General features: G+C 42.7%; 1 protein-coding gene across 1 annotated transcript in view; it reads right to left on the bottom strand.

Moving 5' to 3' along the window:
- LOC122811478 (small VCP interacting protein) overlaps nt 1-13,079 on the bottom strand; it is a 246,555-nt gene that overhangs the window by 82,609 nt on the left and 150,867 nt on the right. The window lies entirely within an intron of this gene.

Raw genomic sequence — 13,079 nt, 5'->3', positions numbered from 1 at the left:
AGCAGGTGTAAAAATTGTACATTTATACAGAAATCTAAGTATAAAATATTGTTGGGTGACACTACAGCAGAGAGGTTAAAGGCTACAGCTGCTAACCAACATCATCCTTGTAGTCCTGGATTTAAATCCTTCTATCTCTGCTTGTATACTGGAGGGCTCCAAGCAAGTCATTTAGGCTGACTAATGCTCAAATGGTTACCCCTAAAAAGAAATCTTTATAACTACTCAAACTTGTGCAGCTAATACGTGAAAGAGATAATCACCTGGAGGGATGCATGTCTGATAAAGGGGCTTAAGCAATGGTGGTGGGAGTTCATCTGTGGAAAACAGAGGGAGGGTGCAAACATGGAGGCAGTGAGAAGGATCAGCTAAAGATGCTTAACTGAAAAATGAACAGACAAGAAATGGGTAAGATTCAAGGCTGCAAAGGATGTAGTGAAGGAAGCCCATGGTGCAAAACAGATGGGCTTGGAGATGTAAAAACATTATGGGATAAATACAGCAAGTGCACAAGGTGGCAGCTAGTAAAGAGAAGCGAAGTCAGAAAAGTATAAAGAAGCCAATCCACTGAGAAGGAGGTGGAGGATAAACAGAGAATGTGGCACAGCTCTGTCATTTCTGATGCACATGTACTGCACTGATGGTGAGTTTTCTTGTCTTCAGTTCCCTGTCATGAAGTCGTTGCTAATTAACTGTGAAGGGAATAGCCTGACTGTACAACAAAAGAGTAATAAGAGATTCAGTTATGGGAATCTGTGATTGTTATGAAGTGATGAGCTCATGTGGGCCATGGCAAGTGTCTTTGATGAACTTCAGAAAAGGAGGTGACAGCACCGATGCCGAAGATGGAGAATAAAAATGAAGAACTATCTTCAAGCTGTACACAATTTTCCTTGAAAGTTCACACTAACAGACTGAGTATTTTACAGTTTGCAGTGTTGGGCATTATTGTGTGTGTGTGTGTGTGTGTATACATATATATATATATATATATATATATATATATATATATATATATATATACATATATATATATATATATATATATATATATATATATATATATAGTTGTTTAACAGCATGCTTACATTGCGAGTTTACCTGATGTGTTAAGTAGGGGCCTAAAGTCCTTGAGTACACAACAGACACTACAGCCTGTATCCCTTTGTTCTTTTGGACTTTTGAGGGCAGGTTTTTCTCTCGCTACAGCACCATTAAAGATACAGTTATTCTGGACCTTGTGTTTCTCCAGAAGTCTGACATCTTTACTAATACTCGAATGAAGGCCCTAAATATTGACCAACAAATAAAGAAAACACGATGGTGGGGCAGGTTTATAACCCAGCACCTACTAAACGTCTTGCATGTTAAGCAGTGTGAATTAGTAGCTTTCTTTAAACATAAACCAGGTGACTGGATGGGTATTCCCAAATTTACACTAGGACTGACAGGCATGGCCTTCCTTCCTGGCAAAAAGAGGTACAGCCACAGGGGAGGAGGTCTTACAAGGTGGGAATGGCCTTGATATGAATCTGTGAGAGGTACTGTGTTTTGATGCTAATTAACGAGATTTAAATATTGTGTAAAACTTAAACTGTTATTTATATAAGTATAAATAAGAACACATCAACTGAATTTTAATTTGAATTGTATGAAATATTTTAAATCAACTGGTGTGATTCACTTTCTTCATCTTTTTTATGTACAAATAATGTAGCTATATTTCATCTGATGACATATTGCCTTGAACATAAGTATTAACTATAAACAAGTTCCCAAAATGTAGGGTGATCATCAGGTATACTGATTCACTTCCCTGTAACTTGTTACTGTAGACTCTTTTCTCCATAAATGAAAAATGAACAAGACATGTATTAACATGAGAATCAAAGTGTAAACGGATTAGTATTCTTAATCTTTAAACTAGAAGTTAAATGCATCTACTATATAGTAAATTATAGCAGTCTATGTACTATGTATTTGTTTAAGAAATTGTTTTATAAAAAGTAAGTCATTAAATTACAAGGTTAGTCTGTTTCAAATCTTTACATTTAATGTATTCACTCTATTTGTGTTTCTTTTTTTGTGAAGAGCAAAAGGCGTGTCCTACTTGTATCTACATTCTAAAGAGCCCAAGAACCATGTTTAAGCCTAGCCAAGCTTATCCAAATATAAAAAGTACTGCTGACATGTTAATACCCCAGAGGAATTTTATGGTTATGATTTAGGCTTGTACACATCAAGCATTCACACGATGCCCTTGTATATTAGCACACAGATGCCAAACCAGGATTACATTTTTGACTTCCCATCCATTGGCTTAAGTTACATTTGAATAGTATTAGGGATAAGCTTTCTTTCACATGGATGGGAAGCCTGTTCCATTGAAGGAGTAATCCTTCAGACATGTACCTGTCCCTTCAAAATGTACTGTTTTATGTCATAGACAAGGTTTAGGTCCTTAGAACGGGTATTTTGTATACTATTCGTTTTGTGGATCTGCAGCAAATCCATCAGTGTGGAATGTGAGGATGCCCTGGAGGCTAAGCATAGACTGACGAACAACAGTATGTAGGAGAATGAGTACAGGGACAGGGCTATGAGAATGGTCCACATAGGAGTTGTTCTTCACTCCCTGTATACTGTTTGGGAGTAACCTCTGTGGTCTCTCAAGCTGTTGCAAATGACTATTCAGGTATATGCTGAAAGGTGCACTTTATTCAATGACCAATCTGATGACAGACAACTACAGTGGAACAATTAACTCCTTGGACCTGTACGCCATGCCCTTACATACAAGTTTAGCAAGGTAGAGTGATTTTCACAGCACAGTAGACACATGGTGGGCAAAGGTCAGGTTACTGTTAACATGTACTCCCAGATCCTGACAACTAATTCTACTTTTAGGGGTGCATTAGCAATGCGCTAATTACAAGGGGGTGGATGTCTTTCCAAAGGTACTATTATGCATTTTTTCACATTGAGTTTTAGTCTATGACTCTGGCACCATTTCTTTCAGGCCCTATTGAAGGGTGTCTGTGACTTTAGGGGATTCCAGTGACCACATCTAGTTTGCAGTCATCTGCATACTTTGTCTGCCAGAAATCCTTAACATTTGCACTGATTTCAGAGAAGTAGATGCCAAAAAGGAGAGACCCCCAACACCAATCCATGTGGGACTCTGTTAGCAATTGGCCTCTATGGAGGTAGATCCCTCTGTCTTAACAACTTTTGTCCTATCAGTGAGCCACCTGGCTATCCATTGTTGTCACAGTTTGGGCGGCTTGGAATTTTGCTGAATTGTTGCTTAGTAGAAGGTAATTAGCCTTGGAATATTTTTAAAATGTTCTGGGGTTTGCTGAAGCAACAAGAGGAGACAGCTGCATGACAAAATCTGAATAATGAATACTTCACACTAGGGGAAGTCCATCATTCCCCCACTGTTTGTGAGGACCAAAGTGAATGATATTTACACCTCTGGTGGCAGACAGACTAGCTATTCCAAGGTGTTTAAAATATTTAATCTTCAGTCATACTGCTTACATAAACATGTGCTGAGCCTTTCTTAACTCTGCTTCATGGATGACTGGCACATATTACATTCATGCCTCTGATCAAAGGCAAAAACCACTCAAGCCAGTCAGCTCTAAGCTTTGTCAAAATACAGCTACTACCCGCCAGCAGTAAACATAAAGTTACCACTTACCATTTGTTTCAGTTAAAGTCTCGCTTCTAAATTAATGAAAAGAAAACAAGGTATTCTAGTACATTCATAAATATTATAACTTACACACTGGTATACTTTAAAGTCACATACACTGAAACATAACATTGTTCTTTATTATCTCTTATTTTAACTAAAAGTAGCAATAATTTCAACTATACTAAACAATAATGATTATTTGTTTCTTAAATATATATGACACTAAATCTGTAGAGAGTCCTAAGATTTCTTTTTAAAGGATTAAGAAGGATATATGGTATCCTCTCACCTTGCTTCTGCTGTTTTCTTTTAGAAAAGTTTGTTTATTGAATTTTAAATAATAGTGAAACGTTTTCTATTACTTAATCCGTGGGATTCAGAAAGAATCCTTACTACTGGAGTAAATACAGGTGGGTCAGTTCACACAATTGTGTATATTGTTATTCAGAGAAATGTTAACCACCATCTTTCATAATTACCACTAGTACTAAACAACCCTTTTTGGTGCTAATTACAAATGACAGCTCAATCATCACTTTGGCCAAGGCATCTCTCCTAGCCAGTCACTCTTATATACACATGTAAGCATACACACACACACACACACACACACACACACACACACACACACACATACATACATATTCAGTCAGCACGATGCATTAAACTCTCACTCTGTGAACTCAAAGGCACACTCACCCATACATCCCTAATACACACACATACACCTGCAATCTCAAAGCACTACCTAACCCCTCTACTGTGACTGCCCAGGCAGACAGACAGACAAATACAGTCATCTGATACCATTCATAGTCATGTAGACATACACAAATACTGCCACACACATACACACACCTACCTCCCCACTACTGCTACCCCTCTGAACGTCCTTAAACTTGCCTGCAGCATGGCCTCTCTCATTGACTATAATGGGGGACCATTATATTTTGGCTTTAATTAAGATATGAGTAAGTTAGCTTATTATTGCTAAGTTTATATTTAAATTAAGGAAAACAGGAAGAATGTTCAGGCCAGTAAGACGTGAGCTCACCGGTGATAATGCAGAACACTTGCCTGAGATAGTGCTTTTTTGTGACATTTGAAGTGTTACGTTAAAAGCGTAGTTTTGCACAAGCATGCTGTTGTCCTAACATTTTAAATCACAATTGCTACTGATCTCTATTACTGCTGTAAAAACATAGCTATAGCACTTATTCTTCAAAATACACTATTGCGCTATTGTCAAGTTAATATATGTTCAACTTATTCTCAAGACAACAATATTCAGACTACATTCAATGGCTAATTATCTTACCTTTGTTTTCTGTTCACTGTACACTCAAATTAAGCCTTGATTCAGTTGAGCCTTAGCTTTACTTAAATATATACATAAAAAAATAAATAAATAAATAAAAGATACACATTTGCTTGCTAGTGAACATTTCTGCAGACTCACATAAAATGCAGGCTTTTGCAAAGCACACTTCTGATGTTATGACATCACCCTATTCCTGTGTAGGAGAGATTTGAATTACTTATTTTATTTTGTTTGAAAACAAACTCAGACCATTTATACACATTATGAATTAAGCGATAACTGAGAACACTGTGGATTGAGCATAACACATTTGTATTCATAGATGTGACTTACGATCAGTCCATTTTTCTCTATTATCTCCATCCTCAACAATATTCAAAATTAATATATAATGGAAGTAAAGAATAGATTTTTTTGGGATTAGACCTTATGGACAGAATTCCTGAAGAATCAGGCATAGAAGTTCAGGATATTGTCCAGGAGGAGGCAACCAAAAATATTCCAAATAGAAAGAAAATTAGGAAGCTAAAATAGCTGTCTGTGGGGAATTTAGAAGTGGATAAGGAAAGGAGATCAAAATATGTAGATAGGAAAAAATACGCCAAACTGAATGCAGTTTCAAAGTATGGCAAGAACAGATATGGGGCATATTTAAATTAGCAGTGCAAACAAAGTACAGTTTTGTACCTACCATAAATGTAGATGTCCGATAGATATGCAACTGCAGTCATAACATATGGGTTGTCCTGCCTCAGGCAGCCCTCGGTCGGCCGAATTCCAAAGTCTGGGTCCAGCGTCGGCTGGTGTCGCATCCTCTCCGACGTCACAACGGCTGGAGTATAAAGGCATCGGCCGACGCCATCTTCTTCAGTGTTTCTTGCCCCAGATGCCAGGTGCCCTCCTAGGAAGGCTAAATTTGGTGAATGGATAAAAAATTCCAGACATGCACAACAGTAATAAACAGATACACCATAGGAGATACCCCCAGCTAATAGGAATAGGGGTAGGGACCCATAAAGAAATTTGCAGAGGGGTAGGAGGGTGGGAAAATCCGACTGCAGTTGCATATCTATCGGACATCTACATTTATGGTAGGTACAAAACTGTAATATGTCCTTCAAGAATGCAACTGCAGTCATAACATATGGGTTGAATACCATAGCCAAGCTGGGGGTGGATGGAACTAAGAGAGGGATGGTGTAGCTAAAATGCACTGCAGGACTGCCGAAGCAAAGCCTGCTCGGGATCTGGAGTATAAGGGCAGGTTGTGTTGCTTGGTAAATGTATGCACGGAGATCCATGTAGCAGCCTCTAAAATGTCCTTTGTTGCCACTCCTCTTAGGAAAGCTGTGGATGTGGCTATAGCTCTGGTGGAATGTGGCCTAATATTGGCTGGCACACCTTTTCCATGGAAACAGTAGCAGAATCTGATGCAGTGTCCAATCCATTTTGAAATTGTTTGTTTGGAGATTGCTTTTCCTTGTACTCCAGCAGCATAGGCCACAAACGGTTGGTCAGACTTTCTGGTGGCCTTAGTTCTGTCCAAGTAGTAGCGTAGTTGCCTGTGTATGTCCAAAGTATGCAGCAGTTTTTCCCCCCTATTTTGAGGATTGGGGAAGAAAGTAGGCAGGTGAATAGCTTGATTTAGAGACACCCTGGAAATAACTTTTGGCATGAATGTAGGGTTGGTTCTTAGAGAAACTCTGTCCTGATGAAAAATGAGGAAGGGAGGCACTGCCATGAGTGCCTGTATCTCCGAGACTCTTCTTGCAGATGTGACTGCCAATAGAAAAACCGTTTTCCATGATAGAAATTGCATTTCTGAAGTTGCTGCTGGCTCAAAAGGAGGAAGAGTTAATTTTTCCAAAACGAAATTGAGGTCCCATGCAGGTACTGGCTGTTTTCTGGGAGGTTTGATATCCTTTATCCCTCTTAGGAACCGTCTTAGCAAAGGATGTGAAAACAGTGGTGGGTCACAATTGTATTTTGCTGAGATTGCTGAGGCGTGAATCTTTATAGAAGAGTATGAGAGTCCAGTATGAAACATTTCTGCCAAGTATTCTAATATCTGAGGTATACTCAGTAATGTTGCGTCCTGACCCCTGTTGGCATTCCAGATGCTGAATCTCTTCCACTTGGCTGAATAGGTTTTTCTGGTGGAAGGTCTGCATGCTTCCAGTAAGATCTCTTGAACTGTTTTGGAGAGAGAGTTAGCTGGAGGAGTTATGGTAACCTCCAGGCTGTCAGATGCAATGTTTTCAGGTTTTGATGGACCGTCCTGTAATTGTGTTGTGTTAGAAGCAGGGGCCATAGGGTCAGAAGCCACAGTCTGGTCCGAGTTATGCTCAACAGCAGTGGGTACCAGTGTTGCCTTGGCTAGTCTGGAGCTATCAAAATGCCTGTTGGTTTTTCTGCTTTGATCTTCAGTATCACCTTGGTCAGCAGAGGTAGAGGAGGGAATGCATACATTTTTAGGGAATTCCAGCTGAAGGAGAGAGCATCCGTATTCCAGGCTAGAGGATGGTGGGTCCTTGTGCAGAACTTTTCCAGGTGATGATTTAAGTGGGAAGCAAAGAGATCTACGTCCGGTCTTCCCCATGTCTTTGTTAGTTGTGAGAAAATGTGAGGATGCAGCATCCATTCGTGTGGATCCCAGAAATTTCTGCTCAGGTTGTCTGCCAGTACATTGTCCTTGCCTGGCACAAACTGGGATTGCAAATGTATCTTCAGACTCAGGGATTTTTCCCAGAGAAGCATTGTTAGTCTGCAGAGGGGATAAGAATGAGTGCCTCCCTGCTTGTTTATATACCACATGACAGTGGTGTTGTCTGTCCTTATTAGCAAATGTCCTTGTTGTAGTGATTTTTTGAAAGTCTCGATTGCATGAATCACTGCCAACATCTCTTTTTGGTTTATGTGCAGATGTCTTTCCTTTGGTGTCCATAGGCCTTGAATGCCTCTGCCCTCCATGTGCGCCCCCCATCCATGATCTGAGGCATCTGTTGTAATCATTTGACCTGCTTGAGGTCTGTTGAAAGACATGCCTTTGTTTAACTGACTTGCTTGAGCCCACTACAAAAATTCCTTTTGCAGACATGGAATTAGTGGGATTATGTCCTCTAGGCTTTGGCTGTGTTGGGACCATAAGCTTTTTAAATACCATTGCAGCTTTCTCATATGAAGTCTTGCCAAAGGTATCAGAAGAATGCAAGATGCCATGAACCCCAGGGCCTGCAGGATTTTCCTTGCAGTCAGCTGGGAGAGTTTTGCTAGACCTTTGAAGTACTTTGGTAACTGCTGTTGTTTTTTCCTCTGTGAGGTAGGCCATTTGAATTTCTGTGTCCAGTTTGGCTCCTAGGAAAATAATCTGCTGGGATGGCAGTAGTCTTGACTTTTGAATGCTGACTGTGTATCCCAAGGCCTGCAGTAGCTGAATGACATAGTCCAAGTTTGCTTTTAAGGTTTGTTTGTTGTCTGCTTGTATGAGGCAGTCGTCCAGGTAGGGATATATTTGAATCCCCTGGAGTCTGCAGTGTGCCACTACTGATGCCAGGCATTTCGTGAACACTCTGGGCGCAGTAGATAAGCCAAACGGCAATGATGAGAATTGATAATGCTCTGTTCCTGCAAGAAATCTGAGGTATCTTCTGCAGCTTTGTCTGATTGGGACATGCAGGTATGCCTCCTTGAGGTCCAGAGTGACCAGCCAAGACCCCTTGCCCAGCATGGGAAGGAGTTGCTGTAGCGTCAGCATTTTGAACTTTGGCACAATAAGAAAAGTATTTAGAGTTGACAAGTCCAGTATAGGTCTCCATTTGTTTTCTTTTCTTGGAACAAGGAACAGTCTTGAATAAAATCCCTGGCCTTGTTCCTGAGGAGGAACCCTTTCTATTGCTTTTATACTTAACAGCTTTGAAACCTGAGTGAGTGCCTCTGCCCTTTGATGATGTGGCAGGTTTGGCATGCCTTGTCGTATTGGTAAAGTATGGAAGTGGAATCTGTAACCCTTGTCTATTAAATCCAGAATCCAGTTGTCCTTTGTCAAGATATGCCAGTTTTTTGAGAATAAGGATAATTTTCCGCCCAAAGGTGCTTCTCTTTGAGCCTTTGTAGGCGGTATGAAAGTCAAGTCATTGTGATTGTCCTTGTGGTGCAGCTGGGCTGTCTGCGCCACTTCTTGGATTTGTAGGTTGCCATTGGCGGCCCCTGTAGGATCCTCGGTATTGCCCTCTACCTCGGGCACGCCTGCTTTTTCCCCTTTGAAACTTGTCAGAGCCTGGGAAGGACCAATTCTTTGAAGGCCAGTTTCTGCTGAATCTGGGTGGCTGAACCTGAAGGAAATCCTTGACTGTCTGTACTGACTTAGCTTTTTCCTCAATGGATTTCAACACATCTTGTGCATTAGCACCAAAAAGCTTCCGTTTTTCCAGAGGTGCATCAAGTAACTTTACTTTAACATGGTCAGGCAAAGACTGATCTTTTAGCCAAGCATGTCTACGTATCACAGCCCCAGTCATAGCTGCCCTACATGAAGCTTCCAATGCATCATAACTACACTGAAGAAAATGGTTGTTAACCTGCTGAGTGTTATGTATATGTTCCTGCAATGCCTTTCTATCGATAGGCTCAGGAGAGGCTAACTTTTTCTGTAAATCATCCAGTAAAAAATCCTGGTACTGAAACATGTGAAAAAGGCAGTTAAGTGACCTCATGGCTAGGGTGGCAGAGGTATAAACTTTTTTACCCCATCTCTCCAGGGACCTAGCTTCCCTGTCCGCTGGCAGTGGATTTTTGGCAGAGGAAGTAGCCACTCCCTTGGGGCCCTGTGAAATAGTTTCTAGATCCACAGAGTGGGCCTTAAAGAGATGCTTGTGAGTGTCAGGGACCCTATAATATCTGTCTGGCTTGACAGGAGCAGGGGGGAGAGAATCAGGGTTAGCACTGGAGTCAGAAAACATCATCCAAAACATCCATAACTGGAGGAATAGCTAAAGGTCTGTGCTGGGGAAGCTTGAGGAAGGTACGCAGCCTTTTCCTGGAATCAGAGAATTCCTGACCCTGCCATCTAAAATGTTCCCTCATAGAGTGCAGGACTTCACCAAACGAGAAATCCTCTGGAGGGGAGGCAGAGGGGATTGATTCCTCAGCATCAGAGTCCTCGTAGGCCTGGAAGGATTCTTCTTGGGTATCAGAATGCTCAGAATCCCCAGAGGCTTCATCTGAAGAGAGGTTGTCAGCCTGCTCAGTTCTGGGCCTTTTCTCTGCAGGTGGCTGAGAACCTCTGTCTGGATGAGGCTGAGACCCCCGATAAGAGAAATAAGATCTGCAGCAAGAGACATGATCTGTTTATCAGAAGAAGGGGCCTGAGCAGCAGGTTTAGGATGGGCCTTGGCCTGGCTGGCAGCCCTAGCACGCGCAAAGGCCTTTATGGACATGGATACAGAAGGCCTAGCAGCCCCACATGCAGGAATAACCCTGTCTACAGAAATGGTGTCGGGAAGATCCAGAACTTCGGTTTCCGGAGGAAAATCAACCACCGGCACCAGAGAGATCTCCGAGACCGAAGGTCGTGTTAACGCTGTGTCATCGGCCTGCAGTGGTTGAATTACCGCTTCCGAAGGGACCGAAGCACTAGCGGAGGGTTTAGGAGTAGCATCGGTGGTGGACGCGGGCCGAGGATGTCGGTCCCAGTCTTTTCGTTTTTTGGCAGATTGAGTTGTCGGTTGATCCGATGGCATGACATACGCGAAAGATTCACCGAAAAAGTCTTCAGCGAATTCTGCCTGGCGCCTGAGAGTGCGCTTATTAAAGCAAGCACAGGCAGCACAGGCCGAGACGTTGTGGTCTGGGCCCAGGCAAGGAAGGCAGTAAGAATGGAAGTCCTTATGAGGTATTTGTTTACCACAAGACAAACAATTATTAACTTTCTCAATTTGTTCTGACATCGGCTGAGGCAAGAAAAAATGTTCCCCAATGGGGTACTTAGCTTTTAGATGACTTCGGTACTGAAAACACAGGAGCTGACCGACCGGCACTTGCGAACTGCTTCTGCTTCTGCTTCGGGCACCGCGGCAAGAAAGACTGAAGAAGATGGCGTCGGCCGATGCCTTTATACTCCAGCCATTGTGACGTCGGAGAGGAGGCGACACCAGCCGACGCCAGACCCAGACTTTGGAATTCGGCCGACCGAGGGCTGCCTGAGGCAGGACAACCCATATGTTATGACTGCAGTTGCATTCTTAGGTTCATAGGTTTATACTAGGCTATCTGCCCCAAGGCATTTATAAGCCTAGCCCAAAGTTTTGTGGCTTACGCCACCCCTTATGTTAAAAAATATTGTGTCCATTAGTTTGTTTTGCCTCTGTCCAGCAATGACACAGAGATGATTCCCGGGGTAAACCTACGATCTCCCATCCACCGGTCAAGATTTCTCTTGAACAGAGCCAGCGAGGTGCTCTGCCTCACATGGACCGGGACTTTATTCCACAGCATAGGGAGTCTCTGAGTGACAAATCTATCCCTCCAGCATGTCTTATTTATATCCGTGCTAAGGTTTAAGTCGCTTGCTCTAGTGGATCTGGTAGATTTGGATTTTTTGAGGTGGAGCATGTCCATTAATTCCGGGTTGGACATGGCCTTGTATGTCAGGCACAGGTCACCTCTGAGCAGACGGTATGCAACTGAATAGAGCTGGAGTTTCTTCAGTCTGGCAGCATATGACAGATTTTGGAATCCCTTTATCCTTTTGGTGAGGAACTTTTGGGGTCTCTCCAATTGCTGCAGGTATCGGGTGAGATACATCCCGAATGGGGCATTGTACTCGATCATTGGTCTGATAAGTGAAGAGTACAGGGAACAATGACCTCACTTGATCTGGATGTGAATCCCTTCATGATCAGGTGGGCAATGTAGAAGGTCTTTCTAACCACTTTAGCAATGTGAGTGTCAAAAGAAAGGCCACTGTCAACCTGGGTCCCCAGGTCCCTGATAACCTCTTCTGTGCTTAGTGGATTGCCACCTATATGGTAGCTTGGGGTTACCTTGTTTTTCCCGAAGGGTATGACTATACATTTTTGGCATTTAACTTCAGGCCATGGCTCTGGCACCAGCTATCAGTTTCCGTGAGACCCCTCTGAAGGATATCTGTGTCCGATGTACTTTCCACTATGGCCCAGTTTGCAGTCATCTGCAAACTTTGTCAGCCATAGTCCTCCTATGTTTGCCTGTACTTCTGAGAAGTAGATGCCGAACAACAGGGGCCAAGGACTGAGCCCTGTGGGACACCACTTGTGACCGGCTTGGAGTCTGACATGGTGCCAGCAACTCTGACCCTGTGGGTTCTGTCCTTTAGCCAGTTTGCAACCCATCTTGTGACATATGGGTTTACATTTAAGCTGGTAAGTTTCTCTATAATACCTGAGTGGGGTATTGTGTCGAAAGCTTTTGCAAGGTCAAGGTAGGCTGTATGGACTGCCTTTCCCTCATCAATGGCCTTGGTGACTGTTTCGAAGAAGTCGACCAAGTTCAAAAGGCATGATCTGCCCTTGACAAAGCCAAACTGGGTCGGGTCCAATGTCTGCAAGTCCCCTATGTCTTTGTTTATGAGTTCCATTATGATCCTCTCCATAGCTTTGCAGACCAGGCTTGTTAAGCTTATGGGGCGGTAATTACCAGGGTCCGTAGAGGCTCCGCCTTTGTGGAGTGGGACCACAGTTGCCGTATGCCGCTCCTTGGGCATGTATCCTGTGGTAAGGCTAAGATTAAACAGCTGCCTTATGTGCGGGTTTAGTTCCTCATTGAGTTTGTGTAGCACACAGCCGGGGACACCATCCGGTCCCATTGATGCTGTGTTTTTAGAGAGAGCAGCTTTTACCTGCGCATTTGAGATGTCTGGGAGGCTACACTCCACTGGGATAGTTATCTCTCCTTTTGGGGGGGAGAGGGGGGTGAAGTTTGCACTGAACCTGTCCGCCAGTATGTTGGCAATGTCTGTGGGTTCAGTGATTTTTGTATCATTTTGGACTAATTCTGAGCATATCTGGGAGATTCCACCCA

The sequence above is a fragment of the Protopterus annectens genome, chromosome 9.part0 (assembly GCF_019279795.1).
Source record: "Protopterus annectens isolate FY-2018-M chromosome 9.part0, PAN1.0, whole genome shotgun sequence".
NCBI lineage: Eukaryota > Metazoa > Chordata > Ceratodontiformes > Protopteridae > Protopterus > Protopterus annectens.
Note: the sequence above shows the minus strand (reverse complement) of the source record. Positions and strands in the feature narration are given on the sequence as shown.